Source organism: Haliaeetus leucocephalus, unplaced genomic scaffold (assembly GCF_000737465.1).
Source record: "Haliaeetus leucocephalus isolate CR32 unplaced genomic scaffold, Haliaeetus_leucocephalus-4.0 Scaffold229, whole genome shotgun sequence".
NCBI classification, from domain to species: Eukaryota; Metazoa; Chordata; class Aves; order Accipitriformes; family Accipitridae; genus Haliaeetus; species Haliaeetus leucocephalus.
Window position 1 is genome coordinate 2,165,504 of NW_010972665.1, and position 6,000 is coordinate 2,171,503.

General features: G+C 44.4%; 1 protein-coding gene across 7 annotated transcripts in view; it reads right to left on the reverse strand.

Annotated features, from left to right (window-relative positions):
- Positions 1-4,186, reverse strand: part of CAMK2G (calcium/calmodulin-dependent protein kinase II gamma) — a 117,454-nt gene extending 113,268 nt beyond the window's left edge. For all 7 annotated transcript variants that reach the window (XR_774362.1, XM_010567770.1, XM_010567768.1 and 4 more), the window contains exon 1: positions 4,125-4,186. The gene's annotated coding sequence lies outside the window, so the exon portion shown is untranslated. The remainder of the gene's footprint in view (positions 1-4,124) is intronic.
- Between the last annotated feature and the right edge of the window lie 1,814 nt (positions 4,187-6,000).

The window sequence follows — 6,000 nt, forward strand, 5'->3', positions numbered from 1 at the left end:
TTCGACAGGCAAGAGCAAAGCCACAGTCAGGAGAAAGCAGTGAAGTGGTCTAACTTCCTAGACAGCTGCTTTTCATTTTTTCATCAAGAGATGTCACTTGCAAGAGTTGAAAGATACAGATTATCAGCAGCAAATGAAATTCAACAATATATGTGATGCACAGAGACTTCTCACCCCCCACCTAAGAAACAAGGGCCAAAAATCCTACGCGTGGTGGTAGGATCACTATATACTATTTGGCATAAACAACATCCTAAAAATTGTCACAGGATAGAGCTCTGCCTACCTCTTTCCAATGCAGGACTATCTCTTGAAGTATATGCTGGAGAGTCAAATCCTGGATATTTCCCTACTGCTACTAAAGCTACTGCTTCTCTCTTGATCCTTTTGATCACTGCACGTAATTTTACTTCATTTGAACTTCTCTGCTGCCTAGGAACTGAAGCACTACTTGCTATGAATTTTCATGTTCAAGAAGTATGGTGACACCCACAAGACAACTTCCAAAAAATTACAGTTATTATTTCCCTCTACCCGTAGCTCTAGTAAAAGCCTGTGTATTCAATCCCATAGGAATTTCAGATGACTGAAGCATTTTATTTTCCCCATGTGTAATAACCACTGCTCTTATATGTCAGCTGAATGCTCACTGAGGTGAAGTCTCTTTCCCTTCCATTTCCACAAGCTTTTGGCCCCTATTTGACATTAAAGTTCTTGGCATACTCTTCACCAGGCAGTCTTAAGCCTCAAAACAATATGAATAATAGCAAATACTTCATTAAAGCCAAAATATGAATTTTAATCTAGACCAGCTCTTACTGACACAATTTATTAAAAAAGAGAACAGGCATCCCAAAATCACAGACAATACAGAAACAAGAGACTCTCCTCTCAACATATGACTTTGTATTTACAAAGGGTGAACCTTACTAGACTGAAGTTGTTAGGACCGCCCTTCACCAAGACCAGCACTGCATTCATCCTCCTTGCTTTCACAGAGAAGCCTTGTAACAGCACCATGCCTCGTCAACTCTTTACTGCTTTAAGAAGAGAGTTTGATAAACACGTCAAGTAATACAGAACCCTTTAAACACATACAATTCACCCTGAAGTGTTCCTCTTCCTCCTTTTCAGCTACGTACAGCAAGCTGTTCATCACTTCCCAGTCAGCTATCTAGTATTTCTTCACCAACAGTCTTGAAAAATAAAGGTAACAAGAAGTACTGCAGAAGGAGAGCAAGGCTTTGTTATAATTTTCTTGGACATAATCAAGGGAAGCACTACAGCAGGCAAAACTTCTGCAAAGCAGCAACAGGCTAGACATACTTCTCAGCTGCAGCAAGACGCTGGCTCTTGAAGTAGCGGTTACCACATCAGGCATCTATACAGGTTGAAATTCTGCTAGAAGGTACAAAATGTTAAATGTAGCTATGCTTAAGTTGGAGAGAGGCAGGGTGTTCCCACATGAGAGAATATTCTGGTGCTGTGACCAAGCCTAGAAGAAAACCAACAACGCAGGAGGCAGGTCAGAAGGGTGGGTTCACCCATGCAACAGACAGGCATGCAGTTGGGTGCACAGGAGAGCCCCGTGCGTATGTATTGCTGGGCAGAGACATGGCCTCCCCGGGAGAAGTGCCAGCTTGGGGAAAGGAAGCATCAGGCAACACATATCCAGGATACTGCAGAATTAACGCCATAATTCTCCTCCTGTGGGAGACAGCTTTCTAAAACACCTTTCCCCGAGACTTCATTTTCAGGTTGCTGAATTGAACCTCCCTAATCACTGATTTACAGCTGCAATGCCTAAATAGCACGCGTTCTTCCTCCAATGCTTTAAAGACCTATTCCAAGGTGAATTCACTAAATTCCTATCAAAATATTCAGATCCTTTTTGTACTAATCACTTGAGCTATCAGCAAACACAGCTGGAATAACTGAGGAACCTATACATTCAGCTGAAGTCACCATCCTCTTTTCACTGTAAATGCAGATTCTTTACTCCTCAGGTAAGACTTCAACAAAACCCGATCAGTCCCTTGTTTCTGGTATTCTTCTGCACTAGCAGAAACACCCATTTCCCTTCTCGGCTCTTCCCACACCTGCCCTCTACCTAACCAATACCTTTGTAAGTAAATCATTGCCAGCTGCCTCGAGTTATGTAGCTGAGGACCAGGCTAGTATCCTCAATGTATTTTATTTATAGGAAGGTATGAAATCTAGAAAGTAAGTACTAGATCAAAACATGGCCTGTATTCACCCATACTTACTTTTTCTACTTGCTGGGTCATAAAACTGTCATCCCCTTAATATGAAAAACAATTAGAATCTATATAATGCTTCCTCTGTAACTCATTAGGTGCCCAAACACTTAAAAACTGACTCAATCAGTTCTGCTACTTTTGGACTTCTGCTAACGTGTTTCTGAATATTGTTGCAACTATATTCATCCTGCAGTTTTCACCTTTTTTCTTATCTCCAGAGTTAACTTCAATACCACCTCCTTCGTAAGGAAACGGTTTCTTATTTGCGATCAGTTTATCAATCTACCCTCTCCCTTCCCTAAGCAGGCTTGTGTCCACTAGCATCTGAGAAGATGGCTCTCCTCAGCTTTAGACCTTGCTACAGGATTGACAGGGAACTCTCTGGAGCGAACACAGCATTAATGGCCGTCAGCAAAGCAAAGCCACCCTTCAAACCTCTCCCATATTAAGTTGAACTAATTTTGAACTCAAAAGATTGGATATCCCACCTACATCAGCAGGCACCGTCACCTGACCATGGAGGGACACCAATTCCCACAGGATCTGCAGCCACCTCCTAAATAATCTAGGGCTCCACTGGTTGGTCCCCAACACAATCTGACTCAGGCTAGATACTGAAATAATACATTATCACATATGCTTACTTCCACAAGTTGGGGGGCGGGGTGTGGAAATCAAACTTCATGGCACTGCACTCTACTTCTGACACTACTTCTCCATGCAAACTATAGTAAATGGAAATTTTTCACCATTCTTCAAGCTATCTTCTGGTCGTATTCTGGCAAAAAGGAGAATACATATTCTATTTTTCTCTTTTATAGGGATTAAGCAAAACATTCTTCACTTCTAAATAATTTATCAAGATCATTTACCTCCTCCTGCTTTTTCTTCATTTCTCAGTCAATCCCCCTATTAAGCCAACTATTCAAGTAGCAAGACAGGCAAGGGCCTAATACATTAATCTTGTCAAATCTGAAAGGCCTCTAAGAACTTAGATCTTGTCTTGTTCACCTCTTCTAGAAACAGTCGCCTCTGGCATCTCAACTTGTTGCACTCTGCTTTCAGCATCATTTACTGCAGTTTGGTTTCTCTTATTCTCCCTCTCATCTACCCCACTGACAAAGCAACTTTAATCCCTGTAAGGGATTCCCTACACACTAGAAGATACACACTCCCCGCATACTACAAGGTACACTACCCTTTGTGTATATGTATGTCCCTGGAAAACAGAAGACTAACAGCTTGGGGGAAGAGTTAAGATTTTTTTCTCTTTTCATAAGACTACACTCTCGTTTCAGAAGTCTCCAGGACTAGCAAAAGCAAAGAATACTTGTTCTAATTTGTTGAGAAATCAAGTTCGTAAGATTTCTCCATCCAGCCTACTTCTGACTTTGAAGGCAAACTTGTTAGTTTCCAAACACACCATGCTTAACTACAGCAAGGCCTATAGCATCTAAGCCTAAAAAAAAAAATCACATCTGTTCTGCTAAGACAGATCTCCTAGGTAGAAAATACATTCAGCAAAATCAGTCTGCAACACTTCTCTTTATTATGAGTGATCAGTACACACACACGTAGATAAATCTTCTATAAATGTACCTCTAGCTCAGCTTGCAAAAGAAAGATCTCAAAAAGAAAAAAAGACAACATCACTTCACAGAGTATACGTTTCCAGATACAGGAATTTTTCTATCACCCTACGCTACCTCCTTTCAATCTCCACTTTGCCATGCAACTCAATTATTTTGTAATGCTGAAATAATGACCAAGACAAGCAACTTCAGATCCCTTAAACTTATTACAGCTTCAACTCCAGTGAAGTAATTTCTATTAATAAAAAGAAGGGTAGATCGAGATACTAACCTCTGGCTGACAGTTTTTTGGTGTTGATGATTTTTGCAGCATATTCCTGTGATGAACTCTTCTTTACACATCTGCGGACCACAGAGAAGGCTCCCCTAGAAGACAAATAAAGAGGGTAGGAGCTATGAAACTGAAAATGAGAATACAATAGCAGCAATTTCTATCCCCAGAGCAGACCAGATTAAGGACATGGCAGAAGACATACAGAGGAGGGAATCAACACATGAGAATCTGATGAACAGCGCATGCTGTCTGATCAGCAAATAAAACCTAGTCTACATGGTACTCAGGCCTCCTGAAGACCCCTCAAAAGCCCCCTCACAGACAGCACAGTAAGAACAGCACACTGTGCAGGGAGAGAGAGAGACCATACGGGCACAGAAACGGGACATGAAGGGATTGATGAATGGGAGACAAACAGCCCAGGACGACACTGTAAAAACTAGCTGATAAGTCCATCTCCCGAAGACAGTACCCCCAGCAGTTACATCAGACAACCAGGACTCATTTCTCCCATGTTTAAAGTGCCAGCTTGGTCATGAAACCGCTGCAACACTTTGCAGAAGTTACTAGATCTCTTACATCTCTCTACCCACCTGCAAAATGGAGATAAGCATGTACCTATTAATGAAGTGAGTAGGAAGCTACAAGGCTTTGTACATTTTCTCAAGCTGCAACTATTGATATTATTATAACTATTCCAAAGAGCCACTTGGAGAACAGGTCTGAGAGAGAGGGAAGAAGGATTTCTGTGAGGAAAAAAGAGATAATACAACAGAGACCAAGGTGAAAAGATAGGGACTCAAAATCTACAGGACTACACAGATGAGCGCTTGAAAGCGGTCCCTTCTTTTGAAAAAAAAAACACAACAAAACAGGGTGGGAAAAGGATAACAACTGGCTTTACAGGAAAGATCTGAAAAGGGAAAAAGGACAAGTAAGAGAAAACTGGCAGAAAATTCTAAGTCCTTCAGACTAGGAACGTCAACCCATGTCTACGGACAAACGGACAAATGTACATATCTGAAGTATAAGAAAGGGGAACAGAAGCTGCACAAGGGCCCCACAAGACAGTTAGTCCTACAGAGAGCCTAAAATAGCCTGAATCCTCCTGATACTGCAGAGCCCTGCCTTATTCTCCCCTTCCTCAACCTCTACATACAAACCAATAAGCAGCAAGGTGAGCACCGGCACCAGGGCCCAGGCTCGGTGACACACAGCTGCAGCAGTGTGGGGAGGGACGGGGGCGCCGGGCTGGAGAGAAGAGATGCAGCAGAGCCCAGCGGTTGGTGCAGGAAGGGAGGGAGGGGGAGAGCAGCAGCACCCAGGAAAGCACTGTCCCCGTAATCCTACCCTGGTCGTTGCTACACCGCCTTCCTGTCCCACCGGGTCTCCCTGCAAAACCCTGTCCTAGGGTGCAGCAGCAGGTCTGCCAATGCAGAGGCAAGTGCGGAGAGAGGGAGGGAGAAGCGCGGTGCAGCAGCACCTGGCCCTTTCACAGGGATAAGGAAGCGGGGACTTAAGCATCGCCGAGTGGCAGTAACAGCGCCGTGTCCCGGCGCAGAAACACTTGAAGGGAACGGCAACGTGCAGCAAGGAAACGGCGCGGGGGAGAAGGCGACAGCCCCTGAGGAGGGCAAGGGGGAAGAGAAGAAATCCCGGGGTGCAACAGGAGGGTGCAGCCCGAGGCAGGCTGCGGGGACACCCCATCCAGCGGCGGGGATGACCCAGGGGCGCAGAAACACCTTTCCCTTCAGCGGCGATGCCGCCGGGGCGGACGAAGGGGGGGTCTGGGGAGGTGTTGGCGAGCAGGATTACAGCGCGCGGCAGCTAATCCTCCTCCGGCTCCCGGGAGAGCCGGGGCGCCGGCACAGGG